The following is an 11,522-nucleotide window of genomic DNA, read 5'->3' on the forward strand; positions in this document are numbered from 1 at the left end:
TAGCTTTTTTTTTTTTTTTGGAGAGATTTTCACTGTAGGGTGTGTGCGCTCACCAGACAGACAGAGAGAGACATCGAGACAGCGAGAAATCACCCCCCGGGGGGATGGTCATGCCGCAATCCCTTCTCCTCCATTCTCCTCTCAGGATCTTGGGCACGCACGCACACGCGCCTGGCGTGAGTTTTAAGCCACCGGGTCCGGGACACGAACCGCGGTCGACTACGTGGGAGTCCAGCGACATAGCCATTACGCTAACTGCTGGTTCCCAAAATAGCTTTTTAACAATGACATCCTTCCAGTCTTTTTCTGTGTATGTATATATAGTCTGTTTTTGTGTGTATGCATGTGATGCCTGATACCATCATCCTGTAGGTGTCTTACCCACTAGCTCTTTTCACTGGACCTTATGTCCTGACATCTACTTTCCGTTAGCAGAAGACCTTAATATTCTTACTCTACAAATTCTGAATAAATAACTTATTACACATCATGAGACCAATCTTCATACTAGGACTTGGATCTCATTTATGTAGTTCATTGAAACAAAATATTATCTTTTAATATGTCCCCTAAGAAAGAAAATATTATCGTTCTTGAATTTTCTGGGCATGTATTTTTGGAGCATCTTCCTTGGGAAGATAAAGCAATTGAAGCCATTGTCACTCAGCAGGACTCACTTCTGGTATCTGCATGTATTCTTGTGGTTGGCTAGTGCTCTGTGTGGCTACTTCAGGGATTTCTCCCTCTATTTCCTCGACGCGCTGAATGTCACACTGGCCAAAAGAACAACCACATGACTTAAATTTAGGCTCATAAAACCTGAAACCTGTATTATTTTCATCTCAGCTAAGGATGAATTTTAGTGATTACACTGAGAAAAAGATGGTTCATGATTTTCAGATGGATTTTTGGGTTCGAGGTCAAAAGTGGAATGAATTTATAACAAGTGCTACTTCAGCTTATTGTGTAAGGTCCTCAGATGATGGGAATGCACTAGGGCATTTAAGGCTTAGGGTAGGGAATGTCTTGGTGAAGTTACATGGTGTTCAGCGAGTATCAGAGTCACACTTGGGCTATCAATCTGCTTTATCATTGTTCAGGGTTTAGGATTTAACATTACGGTTATTAGAGTTTAGGGTCCTTGGAATTAAAGTCAAGGTCACATTTAGGTTGAGGAAAACCTTAGGGTATTGCTGTCATTTTTTTAAAGAATTATTTTATTTCATTAATTATCATCATTATTATTTGTTTAATTTGACCAGAGAGAGGGAAAGGGAAAGTAGGAAAGCAAGTCTCCAGGTCTAGAACTCGAGCCTTGGTTGGCCATGTGGAAATCTAGCGCCTTAACAACCATGCTACCTGAGGGCCAGCCCCCATTTGTCATTGTTTTTATGTCAGAATCATTAGGGTGAAGGCATCTAATTATCAAGGGGAAGGAGACAGGGTTAAAATTCAAGTCAGGGTGTATGTGGGTATGTTCCAAATGTTTATGTAGCGTGTGGTTTTTATTTTGCCCAAATCATTATCCCAGAAGGAAAGAAGAAAACCTAGTTGGCTTTTTACTGAGATCAGTCAAATCCATAGATCAACCTGGGAAGAGCTGCCAAATTTCCAATTCGTAAATGATGTATATCTTTCCCCTTAAAATTTTTTATTTCATCTTTTTTTTAGGTTAGATACCTAGAATAATACATAGAAACATAGTTAGATACATAGAAACACAGTAACATTTTGGGGCTGGCAGATGGCATGGTGGTTAAGGGCACTAGACTTCCACTTCACTGACTGTGGTTCAAGTCTCAGACCTGGCGGCTTGCTTTCTCACTTACCTTCTCTCTCTCACACACTCTGTCCCTCTACAGTCAAAATTAAAAATAAATAAAGTTAAATAAAATAATTCTTAAAAAAAAAAATGAAAAGAAACACAATAACATTTTAACATATTCTCACTGATTTGGGGAAATTGTGAAATTCATTTAGTATTTCTAATCAATTATTTCTAGATTATTATGACCATTTAAATTCAACTTCTTTGAAAGTTCTACTTTGTTTCTCTTAATGGCATAGATGTTGTAGCTTGCTCTTCTTACTTGGTTAGCTTAAGAACTTTGAACCAAATGATTTGCATTGATTTTTTGTGACCACTCATATAAGTTATAGCCAAAATTTGGTTAAGGAATTTTAACAATGGGTACACAAAGTGGTATGGTGGTTAAAGCACTGGCCTCCCATGTGGTCAGCCATGGATGGAGCCCCAGATCTGGCAGCTTAAACCCATGTTGGGCGTGTGTGCGTGTGCATGCCCCAAATCCCAAGAAGAGAATGGAGGAGAAGGGATTTAGGCATGGCCATCCCCTCTGCGGGGAGTGATTTCTCACTTTCTGTCTGTCTCTTCTCTGTCTCTTCAGCAAGCGCGTGTGCCCTACAGCAAAATCTGTCAAACCCCCCCCCAACTTTAACTATTTAAGTTGCACAGTACAAGAAAGGGTCTTCAAATAGTTCAAAAAATGCATATTGTGAAAAAAGTATGCACTAATATTTTTTTTGAATTGCATCAAAATAAATTCGTACTTCATACCATTTTTCCACAAATTTTTTGAAGTTCCTCAAATATGTCCCTGACCTTCAGGATCTTTTCTTGTGATCATTTTGACTTTAAAGCTTTTAAAAGCTCTAGGCATTCAATATTTGCTGTGTGGGAATTCTTGTCAGCAGTTTGTTCTCAAAATTATAGCCCAGACATCTTTGAGACATAATTACTTTACATTAGAAGATGGACCCACATTGTCATGTTGTTCCCTCTGCCCTAACATTTGGCACTAGCTATCCTCCCAGGAGCCCAGGTTCTCTCAGTGGAGGAAGTTATAAAATACTCAAATCTGGTTACTGCTGACCCTTAGATAGTTCTTCAGTCGTAGGCTGGTAGCACCACAGGCAGTTTAGAGGAGCTTAGTGATTAACAGGCAACATTCCTAGTCACAGATTACTGAGTTGTAGGCGCTCCTTATATACTTTTTTTTTTAAGGTTTTTACTATAGGGTGCGTGTGCTCACCAAAAAGACAGAGAGAGACAGAGAAATAGAAAACAAGGAATCCTTCCCCCTGCCACCAGGGGGGACGGCCACACTGCAATCCCTTCTCCTCCATTCTCCTCTTGGGATCTTGGGCACGCACGCACACGCGCCCGGCGTGAGTTTAAGCCACCGGGTCTGGGACTTGAACCACGGTCGACTACATGAGAGTCCAGAGACATAGCCATTACGCCAACTTCTGGTCCCAGGAGCTCCTTATATACTTTGAATATGAAACTCTTATCAGAAAATAGTTTGCAAATATTTTTTCATATTCCATAGGTTGTCTTTTCATTTTGCTGATTGTTTCCTTTTACTCATGGAAAATTTTTAGTTCAATGTCTTCACATTTGTTTGTTTGTTGTTGTCAGAGGGCACAAGGGCTCACAAGAGAAAAAGAGAAAGAGAAAGCAGCCCCCTACTCCAAGTTCAGCCTGTAGTATAGTGTTTAAAGCAGCTAGATCTCACATAGTTGACTGCATGGTTTGAGTCCTGACCTGGCAGCTTGAAAAAACATGCTGGACATGTATGTGTACATACCCAAATTCCCAAAAGAAAACTGGAAGAGAAGCAATTGTGGTGTGGCAAGCCCCCTGAGGGGTACTTTTTCACTTTCCCTCTCGTTCTCTCTCTGTGTCTTTTTCCAGTGATCTCTTGTGCCCCTTACAAATTATAAAAAGAAAAAGAAAGAAATAGGGAGCCAGCCAAGTGGAGTGATGATTAGGGCACTGAATCCCATATGCCCATTCTATAATCATATGACTGGAAAAACACACAGGGCATGCATGCCCAAATTTTGAGTGGAGAATGGGAGAGAAGGGATTGTGACATGGCCATTCCCTTGGCGGGGGAGGAGGGGGTGATTTCTCACTTTTCCTTCTCTCTGTGCCTGTCCCTGGTGAACACATTCTAAGGCAAATAGCAAAAAAAAAAAAAAAAAAAAAAAAAAAAAAGGAGAGAGAGAGAGAGAGAGAAAGAAAAAGAAAGAAAGCCCCATTTCTTCCATTTTGTGAGGATTTGGGGCAGGCTTGCACACATATCTAACATGTTTTCAAGCTGCCAGGGCCAATATTTGAACCATAGCTAGCCATGTGGAATCTGGCACCCAATGTATATAGCACTTGGCCACTAGGCTATGGGGTCATTTTTTTTTTAATTTTTGTTTTTGTTGCCTGTGCTGTTTGTATCCAAAATATCAGAGTGCAACTTTCAGTTATAAAGTTATTAAGTTTTAGGTTTCTTAATTATAGTATGGTACCTGTAGTTAATAATAAACTGTATTGTTCACTTGAAATTTGCTAGGAGAATAGATCTTAACTGTCCTCATCGTCCCCACACACACACAAACACGCAGTTGTCGACTATGTGTGGTGATAGGTACCCTAATTAATTTGATTGTAATAATCATTTTGTCATGTGTAGTATATCAAATTATTAGGTTGTTAATTTCCTGTAATAAGTCTGGAAAAAATTAATTTTCAATTAAAAAAATGCACACACATACATATACATTTAAAAAGTCACAAATTAATAACATTGTGCTCAACTTAAAAACCCCACTAAGAAAAATGTATCTTACTCTAATGCAAGAACATTTAAATCAGGGTGAGCAAAACATTTATATATAAAATATCCATATTATATTTGGGGTTCTATCAAAGCATGTGTTTATATTTCAGTTTTATCCTAAAGTTTAAGTTGAATATTTAAATTCCAACTTACGACTGCTGCTTTTTTCTTTTTAAGAATTCTTTTATTTAACTTTATTTATTTATTTTAACTTGACAGAGAAGGACAGAGAGAAAGTGAGAAAGCAAGTCGCCAGGTCTGGGAGTAGAACCACAGTCGGCCATGTGGGAGTCCAGCGCCCTTAACCCCACACTGCAATTCCTTGTCCTCCATTCTCCTCTCAGGATCTTGGACACGCAAGCACATGTGCCTGGCATGAGTTTCAAGCCACCAGGTCTGGGACTCAAACCACAGATGGCCATGTGGGAGCCCAGTGATGTAACCATTATGCTATTTGTCCCATAGCTGCTTCTTAAAAATCTGTCATTGGGGGACCAGCAGTTGGCATAATGGCTATGTCGCTAGACTCCTATGTAGTCAACTGCGGTTCGAGTCCCAGACCCAACAGCTTAAACTTACACCAGGCACGTGTATGTGCGTGCCCAAGATCCCGAGAGGAGAATGGAGGAGAAGGGATTGCAGCGTGACCATCCCCCTGGGGGGGAGATTTCTCACTTTCTGTCTCTGTCTTTCTGGCGAGAGCACATGCCCTATAGCAAAAAACTCTGGGGGGGGGGGAGAAAGAAAGATCTGTCATTAAAAGTATGATAAGCTTATTTTTGGCTAACACATGGTATGATTGTATTTGTCATCTTCTGGGATTTTTTTTTTGTTTTTTTTGGTTTTTTTGGAGAGATTTTCACTGTAGGGCGCGTGCGCTCGCCAGACAGACAGAGAGACATAGAGACAGAAAGCGAGAAATCACCCCCCAGGGGAGATGGTCACGCCGCAATCCCTTCTCCTCCATTCTCCTCCCGGGATCTTGGGCACGCATGCACACGTGCCCAGCGTGAGTTTTAAGCCACCGGGTCCGGGACACGAACCGCAGTCGACTACGTGGGAATCCAGCGACATAGCCATTGCGCTAACTGCTGGTTCCCATCCTCTGGGATGTTTTTGAGAGCTGCAGACATAAACTGGAACTGACCTGAGAATACCAGAACTGATAGTTCCCACCAATGAATGGATCTAAAGATTTAAAACTTCTAATGTTAACTCCATATTTATGAAGTATATGCTTATCATGTATTTATTACATAAAATTAACTTACATACTTATCTAACTGCTATATCACTCATAAGTGATAACCTTTCATTTGTGTGATTTTCAAATAAAAATAGCAATGTCAATTTTACCCGAGTTTGATTTTCAGTAGAATTTACTGGCATTTAAACGTTCCATCAACCTAGTCAAATACATTTGATACTTCACAGTAAAGTCTTGTACTCACAGCAAATTTCATTACCTAAAATAGACACAACCAAATTGTTTCATAAAAGCAACTAAAGAGCTGATGGGTCCTTTGGAAGAAGGCTACTGGTTATTCATTGAGTGATTTTAGGCAATCTAATTTCTGAAAGGCTTATGGCCTGATTTAGGGTTTTAGTGACAACCCGAATGGGCTGTTTATCTTTAATCTATAGCACTTACATCCACGTGGTGTTTAGTACAAAATTCTCACTGCCTTGCAAGTGTTAACTGCCTGGCCATCTGTCTCACTTGACTTAATGCAGCAGCTGAAAGCTATCACTGAAGTTTTAACTGGGCCCAGCTGTAATAGGGCAGGTGAAAGGGGGCCATCGTGCGATCCTGGGGCATGTGGGAGGTTTCGGGTTTGGATCCTAGGTTTACTGGAACACACCGAACACACCCGACACACAGACAGATCCTGCCTGGCTGGAAGGCTGCAGGGAGGGTGGGGATCTTGGTGTGGTAAGACCCTGGTAAAGGTCTCTCTCTCTCTCTAAAGAAATAAATTGGGGCCAGTAGGTGGCATGGTAGTTAAGGCACTGGACTCCCACATTGCTGACTACAGTTCAAGTCCCAGACCTGGTGATTTGAAAATTATGCCAGGCACATATGTGTGTGTGCCAAAAATCCCAGGAGGAGAATGGAGAAGAAATTGCAGCCTGCTCATCCCCACTGGGGAGGGATTCCTCACTTTCCTTCTCACTGTCTCTCTGTCTCTCTCTGGTGAGTGCACATGCCCTATGGCAAAACTTTAAAAAAAAAAAAAGGAAAAAAGAAATAAACTTTAAAAATTAAAATTCTAAATATAGGAAATCAAAAGAATACTGAAAGGGAAGAGTGATTTATCATCCTAACCTCTCTTTTTCTTTCTCATTCTCTCTCTTAATATAGTCATTGCTGGGGCCAGCAGGTGGTGTCATGGTGAAGGGCGCTGGACTCCCACATGGCTGACTGTTGTTCCAGTCCCAGAACTAGTGGCTTGCTTTCTCGCTTTTCCTCTCTTTCTCTCTCTGGTCAAATTAAAATAAATAAAATAAATAAATAAAAAATAATTCTTTAAAAAATGTATACCTATATAAACATACATATAAAACCATTTATATATACATATAAAACCATTGTTTGGGAGGCATCACTAAAAACCTTGTCTTGGAGGTCCAGCAGATGGTGTAATAGTTACTACACTGGACTCCCACATGGCTGACCACAGTTCGAGTGCTGTCCCCAGTGGCTTCAAACTCATGCTGGGTGCATGTGCACACGTGCCCAAAATCCCAAGAGGAGAATGGAGGAGAAAGGACTGCGGGTGGCCATCCCCCCAGACAGTGATTTCTCACTTTCTGTTTCTCTGTCTCTCTGGTGAGTGCATGCGCCCTATAGCAAAAACCTCTCCAAAAACAAACGAACAAACAAAACAAACAAACACAAAATCTTATCTTGGTTGTTACCTTTCATAGAGGCCAAATTATGATCGTTATTGATGTTCCATGGCTAGGCTTCCTAGGAAAACATCTATCTTTACAAATTCAATTTTATAAACCAACCATACAACCCAGCCCCAAAGAAAAACAGAAATAGAACTGATAGACTGTTTATAGAGACAGATGATTGACTGACAGATGACAGAATTAGTTCCGAGGACGCGGCTCACATGCTGACGTTGCGGGCCCACTCCACAAGCAGACTCCAGGCAGCCCTGCTTCTCTTCTCAGTGGACTGGCTGAGCCCACTCACATTCCACAGCTAACCTGCTCGAAGCCTGCTGATTTAAGTGCTAATCACATCTAAAAAAATTTACAGTGGAGCCAGCAATGGCATAGTGGTTGGGGCACTGGACTCACACATGGACGACAGCAGTTCAAGTCCCAGACCTGATGGCTTCAGATCCATGCCAGGCACATGTGCATGCGTGCCAAAAATCCTAAGCGAAGCATGGTGGAGAGGGGATTGCAGCAATGTGGCCATCCTCCTCTGGGGAGTGATGTCTCACTTTCTCTCTCTGTCTCTATGACAACAATAATATATATATATATATAAAATTACAGCAACATTTAGACTAGTGTTTGACCCAGTAGATGGGTACTGTGACCTAGCCAAGTTGACACAGAAAATGAGCACTCATTGTCTTCCCCACACCATGGGTAGAACTTGAGCCAGTCTGAAAGTGGTATATTCGAGGACTGGGGGAAGGGGGTAGGAGGCAGAGGCTGCTTCAGCAGAGGCAAGCTCAGGTCCCCACACCCTTTCAGGACGACTTGGCCATTTTACAAGGGAGCAGAACCAGGGTCCTCAAGAGCCAGGGGTGGGTCAGGGTGCAAATCCAGCCTCCCTGAGTGGCAGATCACTTTTACCTCTTTCCAACACAACTGTGAGTCTCAACTTGAAGACGTTCTCATTTCACTTCCTGTTTATAAGTACAGCCAGCTTTGAGCTCGTTCAGATCATAAACTCTGAGAGAAGAAAATCAGCTTCTCTCCCGGCAAGGCTTCCCAGTCCTCTCCCCAACCGTATAGCCTCCCTCACGAGAGGCCCCCACCACGCAGACACATCCACCGAAGGACTTCTCTTTGAAAAGTGCTTTATTTCAGTAAGATCTAAGTCAGGTGCATTAAAACATATCAAAATGTTACAAAAAGTTAGCTCCCTACTGAGGTCTTGTCAAATTCTGTTACGATGCCTAACGCATCCATGTGTAAGTCAGAACCAAACATCGAACCAGGCCAGGTACCATCACTGCAGGGCAAGTTATGCTTAAGAAAAGAAGACTTCACGAAGCTAGAACAAGTAAGGAAACCCTAAGAAACACTAGCAATTACACACCAGAAACCATCGGCCTGGAATCAGGCCTGCCACCTGCAGGGGAGACCCCAAGGATAAACCGAGGCGGTTCCTTCACAGCTTGTGCATGTCTTGTGCTCAGTTCAAACACGAGGGGGCGCTTTAACCTCTCATGACAGGGTACAACTTTCAATCTCATCTGAAAGAAGGGGTGCCACGTTTGTTTTTCCTTTTACCTTTCTACGAGGCCATATCTCATCCCATCTGAGTCAAGCCAAGACACGGTGTAAAACAGTTTAAGTAGAAATGTGGAAATGTGTGCTCCCCTATCGGGAATGTTACGGAGGGCCCCTGTGCCCTTTCTCATCCCCCATGCCATGGTTCGGCCATTAGGAGACACTGAAATCTCCTTGTTCATATAGAAATTTCTCTTTTGAAGTCCTATCTATGACACATGTTACAGAACTTTGAGAGAAAATGTGGCTGTTTTGTTGTTTAGAAGAGAGCATCTCTCCATCTTTTCACTTTTGTTTTGGAGAGTTTCTTGTTTTTTTTTAAGTTTTTGTTATATGTACATGTGCTCACCAGAGAGAGAGAGAGACAGGGAACATGAGAAATCACCCTACCCAGGATGGATGGCCATGACACAATCCCTCCCCATTCTCCTCTCCAGATTTTGGGCACATACCCACACAAGCACCTGGTTTATTTTCTAAACCACCAGGTCCGGGACTCGAACTGCACACTCAGCCACATGCCATTCAACTGCCTTAACCACCATGCTATCTCGCTGGCCCAAAAGAGCTTTTCTTTTCTTAAGAGAACTTCTGGCCCTCCTGTGACCTGTTTTTCCTTCACCCTCCCAACACTCTGAAATGACCACCCAACTTCACAGAAATCTTGCCAAGACACTTCTGCGTGCAGAACAGATTTGGGGGGTCATTATGTTGCCAGGTATGATCAGATGGCATTATCTGGAGGTTTGCAGATGAGGTAAAAAAGGAGAAGAGGATAAAAATATTTCTCCTGGAAGCACCAGAGTGTCTTAGACCAAAACCTCAACCTCGGTTCTCAGCATGTTTTGGGGGATAGGGGTGAATCTCACCTCAGCCTCAACTCAGGGCTGACGTCTGTCCAGCCTGGAGAAACAGTGTGTACACTCGTCACCCACAAGCACAGGCAAGCCTAGTGTTTGTGCTTTCCAGCCCCCCGCCAAGGTAACGCCACACCTCCCCTCAACCCCCGCCATGAAGTCACCCTTTCCCCGTGATCGCCAAAAATGTGACCTTGTGCTTAATTCCACTACCTCAACCACACAAGCTCAGGTTCTCCCTTCACTTGATCACCTTGTAATATAAGCCCCGGCAGAAAAAAGCCAGATGTGGCTAAATTGTTTTCACAAGTTGGAAGAAGAAAATCTTATAAATTGGTCTTCTGTTCTTCACATGATTTCAGGTTCATTGCACACAATTACATAAACCCACACAGAGCGCAGCCCAGGAAGTTCAAAGCTGCGAGGCCATGTGATACCAGTGAGAAAATCCGGTCTACACTGGCAAAGTGTCTTTGTTTCAGCCGCTGCTATTTCAAAGAACTTTCCCAAAATTCTGCTCGGGTAATTAGGACTTGAGAAATGATCTCTAAACAGGGCGGGCCAACACGGACAAATGCTCCTGAATGAAGTGGAAGTGCATCGTGTAAGATGCGGGTCCCCTTTACTTCCCTCCCCTGAACCTCCACTTTCAAAAAGCCAAGTCTATCATAGTATCACTTTCTCAGAAAAAGATCTGGCAAACGGGGTCTTTTGCAACATTTCCATAGTTAACACTACCATCGTGTTAGTAGAAATGAAAGATAAATTTCATAAATCAGAAGGAGCTGTCCAATGGGAGTTAGTGATTAGTCGTTTCCTGTGTGGAAATTCTTCCTTCCAGTCCTCCAAGGAGAACTATTGGGGCCAACATAGGCTTTGAACATTCAAGATAAAAATAACTGGAAGTGAATTCTCCTGATCATCGTTCTTAATGCAAAACTCAGGAGGAATGTCCGCGTTCACAAGGCTGCTCTTTCCCACCTGGAACAAAAAGAAACCTCTCCCCACTCCTATCTCCCACCTTCCGTTTTTGTTTTCCCAATTCTGTGCAATTTGCAGAAGCCCGCTGAGGTGTTCAATTGGAATTCAGCCCCTCTGCGTTTCCACTGCACGCCCCACAGGGCTGATGGTGCTGTCCCCACGCAGGACGTAGGATTGCTAAGAGACCCTGGCAGTGTGCCATCTCTTTGCAAGATCACAGCCATGAGTCTTCCAAAGAGGTCACAGAGAAGGCCGCAGATGCAGGGCAAAGGGGCAGGGTGAGTAGAAGGGGATCCAGGTGGAAATGGCTCTACCGTAAAGGTCCACCTTCCTCTGAGAGCACCCACCAGTGGCTCTCCTTCCCAGCTGGAGAGGAGGCGGAGAGGAGATCGGGAGTGCCCAACCCCAGTAAACTCAGAGAAGATCCTGCCGTGAGGAGTTCCTGTCTTGCTCAGTTACCTCTGCAGCCAGACAGCCGGCTGGATCTGTCGGTCCCTCCTTAAACTGTATCAGCTGCACAGTGCCCAGCTGGCTGGCCCTCTTTTCTGGTGGGAGGCAT

This window comes from Tupaia chinensis, unplaced genomic scaffold (genome assembly GCF_000334495.1).
Source record: "Tupaia chinensis unplaced genomic scaffold, TupChi_1.0 Scaffold143574_1, whole genome shotgun sequence".
Lineage (NCBI taxonomy): Eukaryota > Metazoa > Chordata > Mammalia > Scandentia > Tupaiidae > Tupaia > Tupaia belangeri.